This window comes from Trichosurus vulpecula, chromosome 7, assembly GCF_011100635.1.
Source record: "Trichosurus vulpecula isolate mTriVul1 chromosome 7, mTriVul1.pri, whole genome shotgun sequence".
Taxonomy (NCBI): Eukaryota; Metazoa; Chordata; class Mammalia; order Diprotodontia; family Phalangeridae; genus Trichosurus; species Trichosurus vulpecula.
Window position 1 is genome coordinate 213,036,659 of NC_050579.1, and position 24,795 is coordinate 213,061,453.

The 24,795-nt window shown below is 36.5% G+C and overlaps 1 pseudogene; it reads right to left on the reverse strand.

Moving 5' to 3' along the window:
• Positions 1 to 5,982: 5,982 nt before the first annotated feature.
• On the reverse strand, positions 5,983 to 24,221 carry LOC118857801 (annotated as a pseudogene).
• Positions 24,222 to 24,795: the final 574 nt, after the last annotated feature.

Below are 24,795 nucleotides of genomic sequence, written 5' to 3' on the forward strand. Positions count from 1 at the left end.
ATCTTCCCTTCATCTTCAACTCACCCTGTGTCTGCTCTCTCTCTTTTACATATATATATATATATATATATAATATATAAAACACACACACACACACACACACACACACACACACACACATATATATATATATATTTACATGCATATACATACATATACACATAGATATATACATACATACACATTCACTTATATATATACATAAACATATATATATGCATATACACATCATCTTTCCATGTAGGAATGTAAACAAAACAGTTCAACTTTAGTAAGTCCCTTGCAAATTCTGTTTCTTGATTACCTTTTCATGCTTCTCTTGATTCTTGTGTTTGAAAGTCAAATTTTCTATTCAGTTCTGGTCTTTTCACTGAGAAAGCTTGAAAGTCCTCTATTTTATTAAAAGTCCATATTTTGCCTTGGCACAAGATACTCATTTTACTGGGTAGGTGATTCTTGGTTTTAATCCTAGCTCAATTGACCTCCGGAATATCGCATTCCAAGCCCTTCTATCTCTTAATGTAGAAGCTGCCAGATCTTGGGTTATTCTGATTGGGTTTCCACAATACTCAAATTATTTCTTTCTGGCTGCTTGCAGTATTGTCTCCTTGATCTGGGAGCTCTGGAATTTGGTGACAATATTCCTAGGAGATTTATTTTTGGGATCTATTTGAGGAGGCCATCGATGGATTCTTTCAATTTCTATTTTGCCCTGTGGCTCTAGAATATCAGGGCAGTTCTCCTTGATAATTTCTTGAAAGATGGTATCTAGGCTCTTTTTTTGATCATGGCTTTCAGGTAGTCCAATAATTTTTAAATTATCTCTCCTGGATCTATTTTCCAGCTCAGTGGTTTTTCCAAGGAAATATTTCTCATTGTCTTCCATTTTTTCATTCCTTTGGTTCTGTTTTATAATATCTTGATTTCTCATAAAGTCACTAGCTTCCACTTGCTCCAATCTAATTTTTAAAGTAATATTTTCTTCAGTAGTCTTTTGGACCTCCTTTTCCATTTGGCTAATTCTGCCTTTCAAGGCATTCTTCTCCTCATTGGCTTTTTGGAGCTCTTTTGCCATTTGAGTTAGTCTGTTTTTTAAGGTGTTGTTTTCTTCAGTGTATTTTTCAGTATTTTTTTGGGTCTCCTTTAGCAAGTCATCGACTTGTTTTTCATGGTTTTCTCGCATCCTTCTCATTTCTCTTCCCAATTTTTCCTCTACTTCTCTAACTTGCTTTTCCAAATCCTTTTTGAGTTCTTCTATGGCCTGGGGCCAGTTCATGTTTTTCTTGGAGGCTTTTGTTGTAGGCTCTATGACTTTGTTGTCTTCTTTAGGCTGTATGTTTTGGTCTTCTTTGTCACCAAAGAAAGAATCCAAAGTCTGAGACTGAATCTGGGTGTGCTTTCGCTGCCTGGCCATATTCCCAACCCACTGATTTGACCCTTGAGTTTTTCAGTGGCGTATGACTGCTTGTAGACTAACGAGTTCTATGTTCCACGTTTGGGGGGGGAGGTGCCAGCTCTGTCTCACCCGCACTACTCCTTCCCCAAGAACCCCCAGCCCAGGCAGGGCTTAGATCTTCAGCAGGCCGTGCACTCCTGCTCTGATCAGCCACTTAATTTCTCCCACCAGGTGGGCCTGGGGCCAGAAGCAGCAGCAACTGTAGCTGCCCCACCTCCACTGCCCCCCGGGCTGAAAGCCGAAGGGCGAACCCCTTCCATTCCCACAGCTTTTCCCACTAACCTTCTCTGCAGTCTTTGGTGTTTGTGGGTCGAGGGGTCTGGTAACTGCCGCAGCTCACATATTCAGGGCACTAGGGGCCCCATCCGCCCGACTCCAAGTTTGGTTGTTCCACGCCGCTCAGGCTGGGCTCTGCTCCACTCCGTTCCCAGTTCCCAGCTCCGTGTGGAATAGACCTCACCCAGAGACCATCCAGGCTGTCCTGGGCTGGAGCCCTGCTTCCCTCTGCTGTTCTGTGGGTTCTGCCGTTCTAGAATTGTTTCAGAGCCATTTTTTATAGGTTTTTGGAGGGAACTGGTACGGAGCTCACTCTAGTCCCTGCTTACCTGCTGCCATCTTGGCTCCACCCCCGATATTCCTTGTTTTTAAGCATATATTTATTCCTTTTCAGAAGTACTTACATCTCTTTTTCCCTTTGCTCCACCATTAAATCATTTGATAGAAAGATGAAAAATAAATTCCACACACCAAATACATGTAGTACAGAAAAATGTATTTCCTCATTAATTATGTAAAAAATAGCATGTCGTATTCTTTCAGTCCAACCTCTTGCAAGAGATTGATAGTGTTTCATCATCAGTCCTGTAGATTCATGGTTTGTCACTGCATTCATTAGAGTTCAAAAATCTTTTAAAGTATTTTTTTCTCTATAATATTCTTGTTAGTGTAAAATGTGTTTTCTGCTTAGCAGAATCCAAATTGCAGGTCTAATGGGCCCAGTTACACAGAGTGTGCAAAAGTAGCAGGCAACTAAGCTAGGGGGTTCAGTGAATAGATAATGGGCTTGAAGCCAGGAAGACTTACCTTCCTCAGTTCAGATCTGGTCTTAGAATCTTATTAGCTGTGTGACCCTGGGCAAATCACTTAATCTTGTTTGCCTTTATTTCCTCTTTAATAAAAAGAACTAGAGAAGAAAATGGTAAACCATTCCAATATCTTTGACAAGAAAATCCCAAAATGGAGTCATAAGGAGTCAGACATAACTGAAACAAGTTAACAACAAGCACTACAACAAAGAGCATAATCAGGCTGTGACAAACTTCTAAATGATGGTTTACATCTTAGATGTGGAAGAAAAGGCAACATCAAGAACACAGATCACGGGAAAAGGATTTGGAATGTTGATGAAATACAAGCAAAGAATAATAGGTAAGTGAGATGAGTATTGTTTCAGTGATATCTACCACATATTGAAAAACTAAAAGAATAGTCTTCAGTACACTTTGCAGATCCTGTATGGAAATTTTTATTTGAAATTTAAAATAAGAAATGTAGAGAATGAGGTATGACTACATTATGATATGCCCTAGAAGAATAAATAATCACATTACAACTTAAGAATACAGATCTTTGTAGTATAGGAGAACTCCAACAAAGAAGAGTAGGAAGCAGAGATGGCTTTAACCAATTGTATTTTTACACAGAAAGGGAAATTGTGAACAGTTAGCAGGGTTACCTTTAGTGTACATCATCTATTCTTACTGTGGGTATTTGGGGAGGTAATAGGAGACATGATATCCATGGTCTAGTTAAAGTATTAAACATATATGCTTTGAGGCCAAGAAGTATTTGGATACCAATGAGAAACTGCATTTTTATTTATAGCAGAGGTGTCAAACTTACTACCTGTCCAAACCAAGTTAAAATGTAATTGGGAGTGTCTAACAAAACAAAAATACAATAAAATGCATAAGGTTTATTTATAGATTTCTAAGTTAATGTGCAACTACAAGGATCTGTTTGTGTCTGATTTTGATGTGACTATCTATTGGACTAATAAAGACAGTATGTTTTCTAAATAACTTATAAGCAATCATGAATGACAAGCAGGGAAATAGGAATGAGAATAGGGAAAGTAGAGAATTTAATCTAATTGTACAATCATACTGATGCTGAAACAAAAGAGGTGTGGTCATCAGTAAAGCTGGTTTTCACCAGTCAACAATTTTGAATATACATACATATGCCATATGGTTGATATAAAATGAAGATTATATCTATGCAAATTCAATCATTCTAGTAAATTATTAGATAAAATATGATATAAGCATAAAATATAATCGAGCAAGAGAACTTTAAGGGTTTGTATTATTGAAAATTATGCTGACTCATTAACCTATTATTGCCAGCTATGGTTGTCAGTCAGTTTTGGGGAAGACTCTATGGAGGGAGGCTCTCCTGGGGAGGTACCATCCAGTCTGCAGCTTTTGTATTACTTGCCATTTATCATGTACCATGTCATACCTACCTGTTTATAACTGGTAAACATCATGTAGTCACAAAGTACTGGCAACTGAAAAACAATGGCCCATCCCTCTGGCTGACCTCAACCTATTCAAATTGTACTTATTTAATTGTAAAAGTTCTCAATAAAAGCTGCTTACATCTTGAATAACTTGCTAACATATTGCTACCTCGATGTACTTCTAATAAACTCTTTAAATTCTCTGTCCAGAGTTTTGCCTCCTAAATCAAGGTAAAAGGTCAAAGTTTTTTCCTTTTTATAGTATGACAATGTGTAATATAACATATTGGTGAAGAAGAACAAGGCTTATCCACGCTAGAGAACATAATTGATAGTTCTAAGGAGCAGTCATATTTATTGATTATCATTTTTATTATGTTTGTTAATTTACCCTCAAATCTATCCAACCCACTTAGCACTTTTTTATGAGATCAGTATTTTGTTTCCAGATTTTTTTTTTGTTTTCTGAAAGGTTATGAAAACCATCAGCCTGAACCCCAGAGCAGTAGTAATTGAGCAAGGGTTATTAATTTGGAAAATTATACTTCTTATGAGAAAATAAGCCACTGTAACCTCCTGTCTCTGATACCATGTTCGGTAAGCAAATCTGCAGAAGTCCTTTGCCATGAGAAATTATCCACCAGTTTCCTTTATGTTTCCTTACCTCCTACCCCAGGCCAGAATAAGGTACATGTAAAATTTACTGAAAACTAAGAAAAAACTACATGCTTTTAGCAATAAATATTTGGAAGTTCATGGTATAGGTGGGTCATTGATAATCTGATAATCCCTGGAGTCACTGACAGTTCCTACATCAGGGATGATGAGCTTCACAACCTTGGAACAGAGGTGACTAATACAGAGAGTATGCATGCTTCATAGTTTCTACAACCTGAAGATTAAGATACTTTATAAGCAATAATATGTTAGTAACTCTAAAGTCACATAAATACATTACTTTTTTGCATCTTTGTAGTCAAATATAAATATTTGGAACAAACTATATGACAAAAGAAAACCTATATTGTTTTATAGTAGTTATAGTTGATGAAGTGATAAAATATGAAAAAATTGTTATTAATATTTCTGTCATACAAATAACCACATTACCTTTTCTGCTGTTTGGATATATATATATATATATATATATATATATATATATATGCATGATGAGTGTGTGTGTGTGTCTGTGTAGTATATATATATATATATATGCATGTATGTGTATGTCTGTATATTTCCATTTTATTGTTGGTATTACTTTCATTTTACACATAGTTGGTGATATTACATCTATATGCAATATAGATGTAATATACATCTACTTAATGGTAATTGTTATTTCCTGGGAATGTTTATTTAAAAATATTATATAAAGCACCCGACTCTCCAATGAGATTTATTTTTCTGTTATAGATTTCACAATCATCAACAAATATGAGCACTTTTGAACACAAATAAAAATTTATTTTTTTTTGGTATTAAAACAATATTTTATTTATGGGAAATAAAGTGATCAAGTGTATCCACACTGCCCCATATATTACATTCTTAAATAAGGTTTTGTAATTTCTCAGCCAGGAAATGATGGTGGTGTCCAATGCTGCAGGGCCTCTTCTGATGACTGAGGACTCCAAACCAGCCCCTTTGAATTTTGAATCTGAAGAGAACGTAGAGACCATTCTGGATACAACTCTAACAAAAATTCTCAAGTTGATGAAATGAATAGAAAAGGTCTATGTTGAGAAACCTGAGTTTTATCCCCCAGGTTCTCTCCTCTACAGAGTCTCCCAGTGAGGGACAGAGTTGAGTTTATTTGTGTTTTTCCCCCCAGGAAATTTCAAATATCAGAGGATTTTGCAAGGTATTGCAAAGACATTCCCTATAAAGTGGTTCTGAATTGGTGATAACAGCAAGCAATGTGCTTGGAGATCCGATTCCTAGTCAGCTTCAAACTTTCTTCTCTGCTGGTAAATAAAAAGCCATTTGCAGAGCACTGGAATCATTCACTTCGTGAGTGAGAAGAGGTAGTGTTCGGATTCACCTGTAAATGTCCTTTCAAATTTGCTGGTGTTTTAAAATCACCTTTCATGACCCGATTTGTGTTATTGATGACAAAGGGGTCGGGATTGCCATTATTCGGTGGGTTTGCATAGGGATCATAGCCGAGCCTGGCCATCGTTGGGGCAATCCGGGCCGCACATCTGGAACGTGGCCGGTCCACTTGGACCGAGCTTCCAGGTTCACAGACTTGATGATCTGCTCAGTCGACCTCTCTACCTTGGACAGAGAGACGCCCCGCACCGCGCACCCCGCCACCCCCCCCCCCTCCCCGGGTTGCTGATGAGTTCGTGGTGAAGCACCGCCTCACTCCAGTTGATCCCTAGGAAATTCACAATGGTCTGCATGTAGCGCTGGGGGTGCAGCACCAGCTGCTCATAGTAGACAGGCAAGCACTTGGCCCAGCTCACTTCCATGCACTGGGATTACATGACCTCGATCGCTTTGTTCCACTTGGTGAGGCAGCCGCGGTAGCTATTGAGTTCGAAGCCGGCGATGATCACCTTGAGGCTGATCATGGACCGCACAGACGTCCGCCTGTCCCGCACGATGAGCAGACAATTGGGGGAAGAGGCGGGAGACAGACAGAAGATTTGAGGGTGAAAGAGTCCTTGTTGCAGAAGACGCGGGCCGGCTCGCCATGCTTGGCGACGTCCTCCAGGATAACGGCCTGAATGGCCGCATCTAGTACCTCGTCAGTGACCCCGGCCTCGTCCAGACGCAGCTTCTCGCGTCCGGGGCGTGACCAGGCCTGAAATTTACATGAAGCTGTCAACTTTTAGGTCCAGTGTGATTTTTTAGATATTTGATTTAATCGAAGAGTGTAGTAACAAAATTGCCCTGTTTATATTTGGATTTGAACTCACATTTTCTGCTATGTTTTTTAAAATGCTTTACTGATCTTAAAAAAAAAAATGCAGCTCTATCCTTACCCCCTACATCCCCTTCCCAATTACCTTCCCTCTCAAATGGTCCTATAGCAATATCCCCTAATTCTGTCTCTCTGTCTCTGTCTCTCTGTCTTTCTCTCTCTCTGTCTTTCTCTGTCTCTGTCTCTCTGTCTCTGTCTTTCTCAATATAGATCTATAGATATCTATAGATCTATATATGTGTATGTGCATATATATATATGTATATATATGTATGTGTGTGTGTGTGTGTGTGTGTATATATATCCATGTGGGCTCCTACTTTGTGCAAATGACCAATTCATCTAACTAATAATTGGATCCAGGCAAAGATACGATAATATTACAATTTTTCCCATTTTGCAAACATAGAAAAGACATATTTTGGACAATGTGATTGATGTGGATTAAACAGTAAATCACAAATGTTATGCTTTAAAGTAGAGAACTTTACTTTTCCAAGTTGAAGTATGACCTTTTTTTCCTAAAAAAATTATTTTAACCATCAGAGTTAATATTAATATGCATATTATATTAACAAAAGTAATCCTGGTCAAAATACACAATTACAGTAGCTCTACATTCCTAGGTAAGTTCATCCATGAACTACCAATGAGTCATAATAAAGTCTTTACCACCATTTCCATCCTGTGAAATTACTCTCTTTTTCCTCCTATAAATCTTCCATAGAAGCTCTATCAACATGGTGAAGGCCTTCAGTAGTTCTTTTACTGTTCTGTGGGCAACAGTGGAGAGAGTATTTGGCTGTCCATCTTTTAACACAATTAGTAACTTTTATCCTTTGCAAATCTTGATAACTTTCTAATACCAGGATTTTTGTGTATAAAAAGAGCAAAATAATGGCTTGATACATAAGCAGTATTATCTGAATATGAATGAAATCACATATGCTACTTATAGGGTGAAAAATTACTGCCGGTATTATGTTGCAAGTAACTTATTCCTATCCTGTGATTCTGTTACCTTTTTGGCCACCTGAAATTTTAGCCACTTACAGAGTACCAGAATCTCTAAAACAATATAGCTAAATATCCACCAAAGGGCAATGGAGAATATATTATCCATATGTATATACTGCAACAGGAATTTTGCAAGTGAAGCATCATATGATCATAATTTTAGGGAAAGAAGGGACCTTAGAGACCACTTAATCATATCTTCTAACTTTACAAATGAAAAAAAAAAGACTTTCACAGAGATATTTAGTGACTAGTTCAAAGTAGCATGGGTAATGGAAGATAGGTAAGGTTTGAACAGAGATCTTTTGACAGTGAAAGCAGAATTCTTTCTATGGTATCATACTCCATAAATTACTTCATCAGAGAAAGAGGTGATGAAAAAGGAAGCTAAGCTTTGTAGTGAATGATGCATTTCCATACTGTATTGCTATCTACCAAAGTAAAGAGAATTAAGGAAAGTCCAGGAACATTGAATGGGCCCTCTGTGGGGAATTTGCAGGAGGATATTGTTAAAAGTCATGAAGCCAGATACGGAATGGGTGAATTATGATTTGTTTTTGTTTTGTTTGTTGTTTTGGGGTTTGTTTCTTTGTTTGGAGAGAGTATAAGCATTGTTGAAATCACAGACTGGGCAAAGGAAAAATAATATATTTCTACTACTTTTGTCTTTATATGGCTCAACTTAAGTTTTTCCTCTGCATGAATGTGTAAGTTGATTTTGAGTGATCATGGCTGTCACTGAGGAGTTTCCATACAACACTGGGTCAAGACATACCAAGCCCTAACCAAAATATACTCTTTTGCATTTCTGCCATGTAAGAATGGCTATGACATCTTTGAATACCCAGGGAGAGTTTATTCCTTGACTTTAAAGATAAGAAGACCAATCTAGTTCAGAACTTTGTGCTCAAATATTCTACAGTAAACCAGCTTATTTTGAAAAAAAAAATTAGAAGACATGTCTATGATCCAAACTGACACACAGTTTCATTGAAATTGACCTTACAGAAAGACATCTAATTGAGATAAATTAGAAGAAAATATTTCAACAGAGAAAAATCACTAAACATAATTTTAACAAGACATTTAATTATGAATATCCAAAAGAATTTCTTTGGGGACTTCTATTCATCTATGTTGCTCACTTAACATAATTTTTCATCTGAAAATACAACTTGGGAGAATTGGCTATCTATAAAAATTAGATCTAATTTCATGTCTAATGCAAATGATAAGAAAGTTACATTTTTAAAAGCACAAACAATAACAGCAAAAGAAACCCTCAAGCTAGGTTAGCAATGTCAGTTTTCATAATTATTTTGCTTATGCTTACACCTGAATAGCAATGTCTCCATCCAATCTTGTAAAAACAATTTATAATGAATGTTTTCCGTACTACCAAAGTAACTATCCTGATGTATACTTAGACAAATTCAAAGAAGTGAGCAACAAACATGCGGAGTTCTTAAATGAACAGAGAGAAAAAAGTAGTCAAGAAGGAAAAGAAGAAGTGAAAGGAAATATGGATCATTTAGTAATAATTTTAAGATAATCAAACCCTTTTTTTTGTTACGTACCAAAAACTACCATCATACTAGTCTCTGTCAGTCTCTCTCTGTCCCTCTGTTTCTGTCTCTATGTCTCTGTCTCTATGTCTGTGTCTCTCACTAACCTTCCTTCCATTCTTCCTTTCTCTTTTTCCCTATCAGAACTACAATTTTATACCTGTAGGGAATTCTCAATAAGGAATTCCTCCAATAATGCAGATTGGCACCTGATCTTTGACTTTGAAGTTTGCAAGTGGTACTCAGAGTTTCAATGAGCTGCCCAGCATCATAGAGGCAGTATATGTCAGAGGACATGTACCCAGTCTTCTTTTTCCAAAGCCACATCACTCTGTGACATACCATTTTTGCCTCTTATTTATGCCCACTATTTTAAGGTTCATCACGTGAGTAATAAAATTTAAGGTGAAGTAACTTGATTGTGGTGCTTAGAATCAACTAGAAATATGGCAGAATTTGAAGTGAGAAAATTTGAGTTCAAATCCTGTACATGATACATAATAGCTGTGTGAACCAGACAAAACACTTATCTCATAAGTTTCTCATACAGATTCCCATAATTTTTCCAGCAAGTAAGGAATGACTAAGTAGAGAACATTCTCATTAGCAAAATCATAGCTCCTTTTTGTCTAATACATTCAAAAGTAGTGTCTATATATCTAATAAATTCTGATGAAAATACATAGCCTGGCATTCAAAAGGCTATGTAATTTATCCACAGCTTTTTTCTACATTTATCCATCACCCTTCTCCTATAGGTTAATTCAAAGATCTAGTCAAACTACACTGCTAATTTCCCATTGATGAGATCTAGTGTTTTTTCTGCATTCACAGATTTGCTTATGATGCTATTTTCTCCCAAAATGTTTTTTTCATACATATCATCGTATTGGTATCTCACTAATTTTTTAATGTCTAGCTCGAAGACTTTGTCCACAAAGGGCTCAAAAATAGTGCAGCCATAAGTATTGTCATACCATTATCATTCATCTTAATTTCATTAGAATGTTTTGTAATCCATGCCACGAAATACTTATCTTACAAAGTAACAGCTATTGCAGTAATTTCTAAATATCTTACCATCCTTCTTCTAAGTTAGATTAAAATTTCTTTGAAGGTAAGAAAGCTGGTCCTGGGCACTTTTGTATTTATGATAACACCTATCCTAGTAGTACCCTACTTGTAGTAGGATACTCAATAATATTTTTTTAGAATAAATGAAATACTGGTACTAAGGGATAACAATGCAAGTGATGTCACAAGGTAGTAATAGAATTAGTTACTGAATGAATTTATATAAAAGTGTATACTAATAGCTTTATAGCTAAAAATTGGCTTAGAATTAATCAAATCTAGCCATGCATTTTACATTTGAGTGAATCAACCTTCAAAGAAGTTAGTAACATATCCAATATCTCACAGATAACAAGTGTCTAAGGTGGGACTTGATCTCAAGTTTTCCTTGCTCCAGACAGTTTTCTATCTACTTTACCACTGTTGTTAGAAAACAAAATTGCGGCTAGATTAGGGAAGACTTTAAATGCCATGAATTTATTTTTCATGTAAGCAATAATGGACCACTGAATGCACCTGAGCACATCAGTTTCATGATAAAGAATAATAAGGTGTTATGCCCTATGGTCTATAAAATGTTTTAAATGAGCTCTACAGGCCAGTTATGGTTATTAATGAAAAATTTTAAAGCAAATTAAGTTGGAATTAAATTCAAAGTCAGACCAACATCATTATTGAGCAAAGTCGGTATCAGCATCAAAGGATAAGGACAACTGTGTTGCAAAGAAGGAATATACTAACAAAAGGGTACAATTTGGTAGAGCTCATACTCAGATTATGATGAGATTTGCCTGTGTATTTAAAAGGACTTTGCTTAGAAATTCTAAGTAAATCTAAACAGACCTTTATTTCCCCCACCTTGCTTTTCTGTACTAATCAGTCCATGAAAACCCTCGGTATAAAACCTTGTACAAGATGGTCACCAAAAAATCAATTACCTTCATCTTCACCCTTGATACTATTAGAGTTTCAAGGTAAAACATGTGTTGTCCATGTTATCCCTCATTCTCACTATTCAGAGGGCAAAAATTCTACTCTGGATAGAAATCAAATTATTTCTACATTTCTGTCATTTCAGGTATTAAAAATGTGACTGCTAATATGGAGCAAGCCATTTAGATTTTGTGGAAGGTCATCCATAGTTTTGTTGGTTTGTTTGGGTTTGGTTTTCTATTCCTCAAAGCCTGTATTATTACATGATTCCCATGAACATTCCTGAGTGAATATCGACATTGAAAATGCGGTATTTTTTGTTAGGGAGAAACACAGAGGTCATTAAAAGTGTGTGTGTATGTGTGTGTGTGTGCATGTGTGAAAATACACACATATACAGAAAATGCATAAAAATCTACATATATGTATGTGTGTATGCATGTATTATGCTATACCTATGGGCTACTCATATTCTAATAGATAATTTTCAATACTTGTTTTCCTATAAAGATACTTGTTGATCATGATGATAAAGCTAGCATTTATATAGTACATTAATGTTTGTAAAACCACTTTATAGCTATCCTGTTTCATAAATATACCCATTTGAGGAAGTTGGTGCTATTCTATTCCCCATTTTTCAGATGAGGAAACTAGGGAAACAGAGATAAAATGCCTTGCTCAGGGTTATACAGGAGGTAGTTTCCTGAGGGAGGATTTGAACTCAGGTCTTCCTCACTCCAGATCCAGTGCTCCATCTTTTCTACCACTTAGTTATTATCTATTTCCCTTAAGATAATCTGAAATTCCCTGGAGCTTGACTAAATCATCACACTGTCATCTATGAACAAAAGAATATGGAAGAATTCACCCATATAGGAAATCCTTCTTTAACTTGGACTCTACTGTGAATATCTAGCATGACAGTAGCAAGTCACCAAATAGAGAAAGAAGAAAGGTACTTTCTGGACAGAACATTGGTTAATAGGAGTAATATGAAGGGAAAAAGAAAAAAAATGAAATCACTTCAATGAGGATGTTAGATGTCATACTGAGAATTCCATTTTTTCCTAGAAACAAGAAGGAGGGGCTGTTTTATTTGGGTAAGGTGTGGTGAGATTTGGGTTTTAGAAACATCAAATTAGAATACAGATTGTAGAGTATAAATTGAAGAGTGGAGGGAAAGGAACAAGGAAGGCATATTAAGATACTAGTGCAATATTTTTAATTTATTTTCATTATATAATATTTTTAGTTTTCAACATTGATTTCCACAAGATTTTGAGTTGCAAATTTTCTTCCCATTTCTACCCTCACCCTACCCCAAGATGACATATATTCTGATTGCCCCTTTCCCCAGCCTGCCCTCACTTCTGTCACCTCACTTCCTCCCCCATCCCTTTTCCTCTTACTTTCTTGTAGGGCAAGTAAAATTTCTATACCCCATTGCTTGCATATCTCATTTCTCATTTGTATGTAAAAACAACTCTTTTTTAACATTTTTTTTAAATTTTTGAGTTCCAAATTCTCTTCCTTCTTCCCTCCTCACCTACCCTCATTGAGAAGGCAAGCAATTCAACATGGGCCACACATGCATCATCATGAAAAACACTTCTAGAATAGTCATGTTGTGAAAGACTAACTACATTTCCCTCCATCCTATCCTGTCCCCCTATATTCAAATTTCTCAATTGACCCTGTCCTTTACAAAAAGTGTTTGCTTTTGACTATATCCACCCCCAATCTTCCCTCCCTTCTATCATTTCCCCCCTCTTATCCCCTTCCCTCCACTTTCCTGTAGGGTAAAATGCCAAATTGAGAGTGTATGTTATTCTCTCATTAAGTCAAATCTGATGAGAACAAGATACACTTATTCCCTTTTACCTCCCCCTCTTACCTTCCATTATAACTGCTTTTTCTTGACACCTTTATGTGAGATAATTTATGCCATTCTATCTCTCCCTTTTTCCTTCTCCTAATATATTCCTTTCTCACCCCTTGTTTTTTTTAGATATCATCCTTTCATATTCACCTCACCCTGTGATATATATATATATAATATATAATATATTATATATAATATTATATATATATATATATATATATATTTATATATATTCCTTTCAACTACCCTAATACCAAGAAAGGTCTAATGAGTTACAAATATCATCTTTCCGTGTAGGAATGTAAACAGAATGGTTCAATTTTACTAAATCTCTTATGATTTCTCTTTCCTGTTTACCTTTTCATGCTTCTCTTGATTCTTGTATTTGAAAGTCAAATTTTCTATTCAGCTCTGGTCTTTTCATCGAGAATGCTTAAAAGTTCTCTATTTTATTGAAAGTCTGTATTTTGTCCTGGCATATTATACACAGTTTTGCTGGGTAGGTGATTCTTGGTTTTAATCCTAGCTTCTTTGACCTCCAAAATATCATATTCCAAGCCCTTTGATCCTTAATGTAAAAGCTGCTTGATCGTGTGTTATGCTGAGTATGTTTCCACAATGTTTGAATTCTTTCTTTCTAGCTCCTTATAATATTTTCTCCTTGGCCTGGGAACTCTAGAATTTGGCTATAATATGCCTAGGAGTTTTCTTTTTAAGATCTTTTACACGAGGCAATCAGTGTATTCTTTCCATTTCTATTTTACCCTCAGGTTCTAGAATATCAGGGCAGTTTTCCTTGATAATTTCCTGAAAGATGATTTCTAGGCTCTATTTTTGATCATGGCTTTCAGGTAGTCCAGTAATTTTTAAATTGTCTCTCCTGGATCTATTCTCCAGGTCGGTGGTTTTTCCGATGAGATATTTCACATTGTCTTTCATTTTTTCATTCTTTTGGTTCTGTTTTACAATTTCTTGATTTCTCATAAATTCACTACCTTTCACTTGCTCCATTCTAATTTTTAAGGTAGTGTTTTCTTTAGTGTTCTTTTGGACCACCTTTTCCATTTGGCTAACTGTACCTTTCAAAGCATACTTTTCCTCATTGGCTTTTTGGACCTCTTTTGCCATTTGAGTTAGTCTATTTTTTTAAAATGTTATTTTCTTCAGTATTTTTTGAGTCTCTTTTAGCAAGCTATTGACTTGTTTTTCATTATTTTTTTGTATCCCCTCATTTCTCTTCCCAATTTTTCTTCTACTTCTCTTACTTGACTTTTCAAATCCATTTTGAGCTCTTGCATGGCCAGAGACCAATTCATATTTTCCTCGGAGGCTTTTGATGTAGGATCTTTGACTTTGTTGACTTCTCACTGTATGTTTTGAACCTCTTTGTCATCAAAGAAAGATTCTATAGCCTGAGTCCTTTTACACTGTCTACATATTTTCCCAGCCAATTACTTGACTTTTGATCTCTTTGTCATGGTATGACTGCTGCCAGAGTGCTCTGTCCCAAGCTTTAGGTGTTTTGTGCTGCTGTATTCAGGGCTACTTCTATTCTGAGGTAGTATGATACTCCTCTCCTGGCCTGTTCTCTGCTCTCTGAGTGCAAGCATTCCTTTCCACCATGTCACTACCAGAAGGACTCCCTCTCCACAGTCAGCACAAGATTTGCTCCTCCTACACCAAGAACTGCCATCCAGGACTGTGACCCAGATCCAACCAGGGCAAAGCAAGAGAAACCTGTCTTTGCACTCCTGCTCTGATCCACCGCTTGATTCCTCCCACCATGTGGGCCAGGGTCTCTGGAAGTAACTGTAGCTAGAGCTCTGGAAGTAGCCCCTGGAGCTTCCTGCAGCTGCCCCCCACCTCCCCTGGGATGGGGTCTAGACTGCGCACTTCTCTCACCCATATCCAGCATTTTTCCACTGACCTGCTCAGTTGTCTTTGTTGTGTGTGGCTTGAAAATCTTGCAACTGCCACAGCCCAGTGATTCATGGCCCTGAGGCCTGCTCTGCCCGGTGGTCTACTGCTGGCCTCATCTGTCCTTACATGGCCCACACTGGGCTGCCCTCAGCACAGCTCTCAGCACATTGCAAAGACCCTTCCCAGCAACCATCCAGGCAATCTTGGGATGGAGACTTTTTTTCCTCCATTATTTCTTGGGTTCTATTTCTCTAGAATTTGTTTAAAGTCATTTTTACAGGTGTTTGGAGGGATTTGGGGGAGAGCTTAAGTGAGTCCCTGTTTTCAGGCTGCCATTTTGCCTCTGCCCCTCAAGCTAGTGCAATAATTTAACTATGATATTTGAATTAAGTTACAAAATATGTAAAGAAAAAAATAAATGTTTAAACTTTTAACTTTTTTATTAGCAAATATTTCTCTTCCATTGACCTATTCCACCAAACAAGAAAAAAAAAGCAAAAAACAAAATGTAACTAATATGTGTAGTCAAATGAACAGATTCCTACATAAGCAAAACCAACATATATATATGCCTTATTCTCCATCTCTCTATCAGAAGGTGGGTTCAATCGTCCTCCTTTTATCCTCTGAAATTGTAGTTGATTGTTGCATTGATCAAAATGCTTAAATCTTTCAGAGTTATTAAGTGTAAATTGTGCTCCTAGTTCTACTCCATTCACTCTGCATAAATTCATTCAAGACTTCCCAGTTTTTTTCTGAAACTAACCTTTTCATCATTTCTTATAGCACAGTACTATTCCATTGCATACATAGTTCACATTCTGTTCTTTCCCCAATCGTTGAACACCATATTAATTTCTAGTTCTTTGTCCCTACAAAACAAACTGTTATGAATATTTTTGTGCATGTGAGTACTTTGACTCCTTCTTTGATTTCTTTGGAGTTTAGGGTTGCCTCTGGGTCAAATGGTGTGCAATATTTAATGACTTTCAAGACACAATTTAAATTTGCTCCCCAATACAGCTGGAGTTCAAGAAAGATATTGTACATGCATTAATATAGTATTTAAATCCACAGAAACCGGTGTTCTCACCATAACAGAACATATAGAGAAAGTAGAGGTCCCTGGGAAGATATTTTGAGAATTACTTATAAGGATGATCATGCAGCAAAAAGTCTTTAAATTAAGCTGTCAAGTAAAGAGAAGAAATAAGAAAGAGAAGGAAGTGTCACAGATATCAGTGGAGAAGAGTTTAGAAGAATGTGTTGCCAGCACCATCAAAGACCTTAAAGATGCGATGCAAAATGAGGACTCAGTAAAGCCTCTAAATTAGGGTATCAAGAGGTCATTGTAGTCCGAGAGTAATTAGTAATTACATTCTGTTAGAAAAACATTTCAAATGAAAAAGAAATGTGTAGTGATAAAACAAAAATAAGGAATACAACCCCCCCCTTTTTTTTTGCAATTTGATTGTCAAATGGTATTGGTAGTCACATCAAGAAGTCTGTCTAAGTATCCCTTTCCAACCCAAAAGAGTGGAGCAATGACTACTTAAAGACATGTAGAGGGAAGAAGTGACCTCTTTCCCCAATCATCCCAGAAGCTAGATTTAGACTCATTTATTAACCACTATATCCTTTTAAATATCTGTGCTTCAAATTTATGTAGATGCATTATTCTGGGAAAGTAGTAACAAAGTAGAGAACAATGAATAGTATGGACTGTAGCCAATATTCTCACTTTCCCTGTTGCGGGGAATTTCCTAATACTTCAAAACTCCACAGATATAATTTTATCACTGTGGTAACCCTTTCTACTCAGCTATCAGCATGTTACTATTTTTTTTTGGTTGAGGATGGAAGGCAGGGCAATTGGGGTTAAGTGACTTGCCCAAGTTCACCCAGCTAGTATGTCAAGTGTCTGAGACCAGATTTAAACTCAGGTCCTCTTGACTCCAGAGCCAGTGCCCTACTCACTGCACCACCTAGCTGCCCCCAACAAGTTATTTTCAAGGCAGCTAAGTGTCACAGTGAATAATGTGCTACATTTGAAGTCAAGATGATCAGTCTTCTAGTTCTGACTCAAAAACATAAAAGATATGCCAGCCTCAGCAAGTCACTTGACCTGTCTTAATTTTCTTATATCCAAATTGGGGATGATAACACCTACATCAAGGTGGTTGTAACGTTTGAATAAGATAATATATGAGTGATATGAGACCTTTTACAAAAGTATTTTTGCTTCTAAAGGTGTAATCACAGACTTCTTCCCTACCCCAACATGCGGTAGACATAGAGCATCCCTTCCCTGACCTTTATCCTATATCATCTAAGTTTCAGAGGAGGAAAAGAGGATTAGGTTTAGAATTTAGCTTGGTTCTCAAAGAGTACTATGCCATTTCCAAATGGAACCTTTACACCCTGGAGCTCAGGTCCCAGGCAACTGGCTTCTCAAGTCTGCCGTGTCATTTTGGCTGCTTCTGCTACTGCACCTGCAATCCTGGATCCACAGTAGATCCATAATAATGAGGATAAACAATACAGGACATAAAGAAACATGCTTAAACCAATTCCTCTGAGCCAGAGATAAGCAGGAAAAGGTAAGTCACTAACTACACATAGATTCATTTCATGGTATCCCCTAGTAATCACTGAAAAGAACACAGCTGAAAGAAATTGGCTAAGAGAATAAATACCTCAGTCTTACTAGTTTTAAAGATGCAGATATCCAATCAATGGAGACTGCCCATAATTGTATGGTTACAGCAGGTTTCATGTTAGAGTGGGATATGCTGAGAAAAACCAAGGTTACAAATGCAAATCATTTTGTAAATTTTAGAGCGCTATATAATTACTATCATTATAATCATCATTTTTAATCCTCCTCCTCCTCAGTATTATCATCATTAGTATTCCTCTGTAGAAAGTTTTCATGAGTCACTGAGGCCATAAACTGTTATCATCTTTTGACCAACCTTCTGGATGAGCCCTCCCTTATGTACTCCATACTGGTTTTGTTGATCCTCAATTTGCCTTTGTTTGCTGCTCCTTCTCTGCTGTCTTATATATTTTTCTTTCACCTCCACTCCCATTTAACTCTAGCCTTTCTTTCACCTTTTTGGTTTTCCATTATCAATTTCTTACCCTTCACCTCTAGAATTTTAGTGATTCTATTTTGTTACACCCATGATGACTCAATCCTTGACCCCAAGAATTAATTTCCAAAAGACTTCAGCTGGTAACATCCACATTTTCAAAATCTAAAGCATCACATCAAGTAGGAAAAAACAATTAAATATACTTTTTCATTTTTTGAGGGAAAAAGCAGAGACTGTACTGATGATTCATATTACTGTACAAAATAAATATTTTCCATTTTCATTTCCGGAAAAGGATAATTTTAATTAAGAGAATTTTTTTTAGACATTTTGTCCATCCCCCTTTCAAATTCATTTTTTGCTTGTCATTTACCTGGATCAGGTGAATGTCTTTCTTATAATTCTAGGCTTATTGTTCATAACATTAACTCTATCCATCTTTTGCATATGTAGTGAGAAATATGATAAAATCACACCATTGATCCCAAGACCCAACAATAAATTCAAAATTATTTACTTTGTCAAGTAAAGGAAGGTGCTAAACACTGTAAAAATTATTACTACATAAAGCTTAACCTATGAAATTTTGAAGAACTCACTTGGAGTGATATTCTATATTCTTTTCGATAGTATTCTTAGGATGATAGCCACACATGAAATGTGAATTGTGTGCATTTATTTTGCCATCCCTTCTCTGCAACCTATTATTTCCTAATCTGTAAAATTGAATTTGACTGAAAGTTCTATCTTTAGGTTCACTTATAGCTCTAAACTTTTTTGTGCTTTCATTAATCCACAAGTATTCTCTATAGGTAAAGACGAGACACAGATTATATCTTAAGGAATTCTGCATAGGTTTTCTTTTTCTAAAAAAACAAATAAACCGTTCTTAATCCAGAATGTCCCATGTGGGAGGAATTTTATAACACAAGACTGAAGTTCTTAGGAAATATCTTGCACTTCTTTACAACATAAAATGCAGGAAAATCAATCTATTCTTGCTACAATCCATGACTGTAAAAATAAATTGATCACTAGTACTCTATAAAATAATAGCTGACATTTATATATAGTTTCAAGGTTTGCTTTGATGTTAGAGTTGCTGGTCAGAGTAACTTCTTAAATGATCTCTAAATGCTTTGGTTAAAGGCTGCCTAAGTGGAGCTTAATAGTAGGCTTTCTGTTAATTATCTCATTTGGTCTTCCCAATGACCCTTGTAGGAGGTATGTATATATGCATTGTTCAGATGAACAATGTGAGATATAGGGGGGATTGTGTCTTAACCAGGGTAAAGCTACTGTTAAATGTCAGAGAAGGATTTAAATAGAAGGGTCTCCTGACTTCAATAAAGCATTCTGTAATGTTGGTCTTCCCTATCCTCATTTGATATAACTCCAAGATATGTCATAGAAATATAGATAGAGAAAAGGCCATTTAAGGTTCAATATGTCAATAGCTTAAAATGTTTTTAAATAACTAAGGGAATATTCAATTACTTATATAGTAACACAACAAAATGTTATTAAAATAAAAAAAATTCTATTCAACTTTTAAAGAGTTATATAATATAGTTTTTCTTTCCTAATGATAATTGATTAGAACATATATCATCTTGGAGAATAGTATTTATCAAATTGAAATAATTTTAGGAGCTTAAAGTATTTTCCCATCATTTAAAAATGTCTTTAAAGGTCCGAAAGAAATTAATATTTCATTTTTTCTTCCAAGTTTACTTTTTAAAACATTTCTTTCCAAAGATATATTGAACCTGTAGTAGTTCACTAAGGAAGTTTACATGCCACTTCACATGGAATGTTTAATATATGTATAGAAAACAAGACCCCTCAGGAACTTAATAAAATGTGGGTAAAGGAAAAAAAAAGAATAATAATATTAAAGTAAGAAGTGACCTTGTATATCAGATAGATTAATCCTATCATTTTAAAATCCAGGAATCTGCAGCCAAGAAATTGTTTTTCTTAATTATTTATTATTTCTAATTATATAAGTTAAAGTAAGCATTTATCTATGAAATTTAATATCTAGGGAACTGATTAGATGTTGCTTACCCCATCTCCCATCCAAAAGCCAATCAAATGATCACTATTTCACATTTAACCATTCTTCACCAAGAATTTGTTCAGCACTAATTGCTATACCCTTTACAGGATTCATTCTGAAACTCTGAATGGGTTTCAGATCTTAAGAGAAAGATTCATTAGAAAGAAAAAGAGTGGAAATATAGACATATATCCTGGATCGTTAAAATAAGGAACATCACTTCAATAAAGAAGTTGGAGACAATAAAGAGATGCTTTTCCTTCTTTATTATTTTTCTTTTGACCTGCCTTGACAATAGGCTCTCTAGTTCTGCCATTCTCTTCTCATCTTGTAGATTTTCAGCTATACAATTCAGAGCTCTGTAGAAAAATGCTGTATCCATAGTCAAGGGAGATACTCTACCCCTCATATCATGTCAGTCATGCTCACTATGCCAAGTGACCTCCTGATTTATGCAAAGTGACTTCCTGACACTCCTGGTAACATATTGGAATTGTGGACATTATAAATATGAAGGCTTACTGTATGCTCTCTAATGCTTTTATATCTTTTATCATTATTTTTCCACTTTTGCATCTCTGATTTCATCTATATTGGGAGGACATATTCTGGGAAAACTATCTACTCATGAGCCCTAGAGTGAGTTGGATTTAAGGCTTGGTTTTTGAGAAAGCAATCTTGCCAGTAAACACAAAGTTAAGGAGGCAGCCTTTGGCCATCAGAATGTACTTTCCTTTGGGCAAAGCACTGTGACGAGAGGAGAGGAGAGGAGAGGAGAGGAGAGGAGAGGAGAGGAGAGGACAGGAGAAGCTCTTCACAGGCCGTGTTTGTCCTTTGTTCTTGAAGAGGACCATGACATAAGGGAAATGATGACATGGCTTGCAGTTGACTTTGATTTGAGTGAGGGAAGGGTGTGCAAGGTCACCAGCTTTATACTTTCTCCACCTGTGCCATCTGGATCCAATGACCTGATATTCAGCAGGAAGAAAATAGGTCCCGGGCCTCCTAGGGCAGTGAGAATGTAAATACTAAATAGTCACTGTTTCTCTTTTGGCCAGGAACATTGAGGGTCTTCCCCTCCCAGTTTGACTTTTTTTTTGAGTTTTTGACTAATGGGGCCATCCCTTGATTAACTTATTTTTTAAAATTTATTTTTAGTTTTCAACATTCATTTCCACAAGATTTTCAGTTAAAAATATTTTCCCGACCTCTACCCTTCCTCCACCCTAAGATGGCACGTATTCTGATTGTCCCTTTCCCCAGTCTACTCTCCTTTCTATCACCCCACTCCCCCACCCCATCTCCTTTCCCCTTACTTCCTTGTAGAGAAAGAAAGATTTCTGTACATCATTGCCTGTATATCTTATTTCCCAGTTGCATGTAAAAAAAAAAATTTTTACATTTGGTTTTGGAAATTTAACTTCCCAATTCTCTCCCTTCTCCCCTCCCCACCAACCCTACTTGAGAAGGCAAGCAATTTAATATAGGTTATACATATATCGTTATGCAAAAAACTTCCAGAATACTCATGTGGTGAAAGACTATATTGCCATCCATCCTATATTGTTTTCCTTTATTCAATTTTCTTTGTCCCTATCCCTTCTCAAAAATGTTTGCTTATGGCTACCTCCTCCCCTAATCCGACTTCCCTTCTATCATACCCCTCCAGTCTTATCGCTTTCCTTCCTATTTACCTGTAGGGTAAGATACCCAATTGAGTGTGTATGTTATTCCATCCTTAAGCCAAATCCTCTGAGAATAAGGTTAACTCATTCCCTTTCACCTACCCCCCCTTCCCTTCCATTACAACAGTTTTTTTCTTGCCACTTTCATGTGAGATGATTTGACCCATTCTATCTCTTCCTTTCTCTTTCACCCAATAAATTCCTCTATTACCCGTTAATTTTATTTTTTTAGGTATCATCCCTTCATATTCAATTCATCCTATGTCTTCTGTCTATATATATATATATATGTATATATATATATAGATATAGATATAGATATAGATATAGATATAGATATAGATATAGATATAGATATAGATATATTCCCTTCAACTACACTAATACTGAGAAAAGTGTTACAGGAGTTATAAATATCATCTTTCCATGTAAGAATATATAAAAAAAAAACAGTTCAACTTTAGTAAGTCCCTTATGATTTCTCTTTGCTGTTTACCTTTACAAGTGTCTTTGATTCTTGTATTTGAAAGTCAGATTTTCTATTCAAATCTGGTCTTTTCATTGAGAATGCTTGAAAGTCCTCTATTTTATTGAAAATCCATATTTTGCCCTGGAGTACTATACTCAGTTTTGCTGGGTAGATCATTATTTTAATCCTGGCTACTTTGACCTTCAGAATATCATATTCCAAGCCATTCAAACCCTTAAAGTAGAAGTTGCTAGATCTTGTGTTAACTTGGTTGTGTTTCCACAATATTGAATTGTTGCTTTCTGGCTGCTTGCAATATTTTCTCCTTGACCTGTGAATTCTGGAATTTGGCGAGAATATTCCTAGGAGTTTTCTTTTTGGGATCTTTTTCTTTTTCAAGAGGCAGTAGACCCTTACAATTTCTATTTTATCCTCTGGTTCTAGAATATCAGGGCAATTTTCCCTGATAATTTCTTAAAAGATGAAGTCTATGTTCTTTTTTTGATCATGGCTTTAAAGTAGTCCGATAGTTTTTAAATTATCTCTCCTGATTCTATCCTCCAGGTCAGTAGCTTGTCCAATGTGATATTTCACGTTGTCTTCTATTTTTTCATTCATTTGTTTGTGTTTTATAGTTTCTTGATTTCTTATAAAGTCAATAGCTCTCAATTGCTCCATTATAATTTTAAGACACAAATTTCTTCAGTAGTCTTTTGGACCTCCTTTTCCATTTGGCTAATTTAGCCTTTTAAGGCATTCTTCTGCTCATTGGCTTTTTGGAGCTCTTTTACCATTTGAATTTGTCTATTTTTTAAGGTGTCAGTATTTTTTGGGTCTTCTTTAGCAGATTTTTGACTTATTTTTTCATGATTTTGTTGCATCCCCCTCATTTTTCTTCCCAATTTTTCCTCTACTTCTCTTACTTGATTTTCCAACCCCTTTTTGACCTTTTCCATAGCCTGAGACCAATTCCTATTTTTTCTTGGAGGCTTTTGATGTAGGCTCTTTGACTTTATTGACTTCTTCTGGCTGTATTTTTTGATCATCTTTGTCACCAAAGAAAGATTCTATAGTTTGAGTCCTTTTATGCTGCCTGCTCATTTTCCCAGGCAGTTACTTGACTTTTCAGCTCTCCGTCAGGGTATGACTGCTTTCTTAGTGGACAGTGCTCTGTCCCAAGCCTCAGGTGTTTTGCATTTCTGTTTTCAGAGCTACTTCTATTCTGAGGTGTTATGATAATCCTTTCCTGGTCTGTGATCTGGTCTGTGAGTGACTTCAAGCACTCTTTTCTGCATTGGAACTGCTAGGAGGACTCCCTATCCACAGCCACCACAAGCTCTGCCACACCAGCACTCCTCTTCCACCATGGACGGCCAACCAGGACTATGACCCAGAACAAAGAAGGGCAAAGCAAGAGAACCCTGCCTCAGTGCCAGCCAAGGGATCCCTGCACTCCTGTTGTGATCAGCCTCTTGATTCTCCCCGTCCCCCTCCATCTATGGCTGTGGAGCTCCAGAACCAACTGTGGACTCTGCTGCTGCCACTGCAGCTGTTGTAGCCAACTCCACAGTTCTGGGTCTTGGCCTGGTGGCTTCTGGCATGGCCCACAGTGGGCTGTTCTCTGCTGCCAGCAGGAGAAAGTGGGGTTGGTGACCTTGCAAAGAACCTCTGCCACTCAAATCATTTTCAACAGCAAGTTATATGATCATTTCACTGATGTCATGGTCCTCTTCGAGAACGGACAAAAACATCAGCAACAGTCTATTCATGAATAATTTCACATATAATCATACAGAATTTTCTGAGGCAAATGAGAGGTTAAATGATTTGCTGGTGGTAACATGTTAGTGCATGACAGAGGAAAGATTTGTATGCAGGTCTTAACTCTAAATGTCTCTATCTTTCTGTGAGGTTGTTATGGCAATCAGACTTTTCCCTGTTCTTCCCTTTTGGGATGCTAAGACTATCAAGTCTCACCTTTGTTTAACACCTTTTGCTGTCTTTGTTTTGGAGTTTTTGGAGTATTTCTCAGCACTGAGACAATCGGGAGTCATTGACTTGTATATGATGTGGTGGGAACAAGGAACTTTCACACACCCAGCATGGGTGAGGTCAGAGCTGTCAGGGCTCAGAACAGGATATAATTAAGGGCAGCTTGATGTTTCATTTTGATGG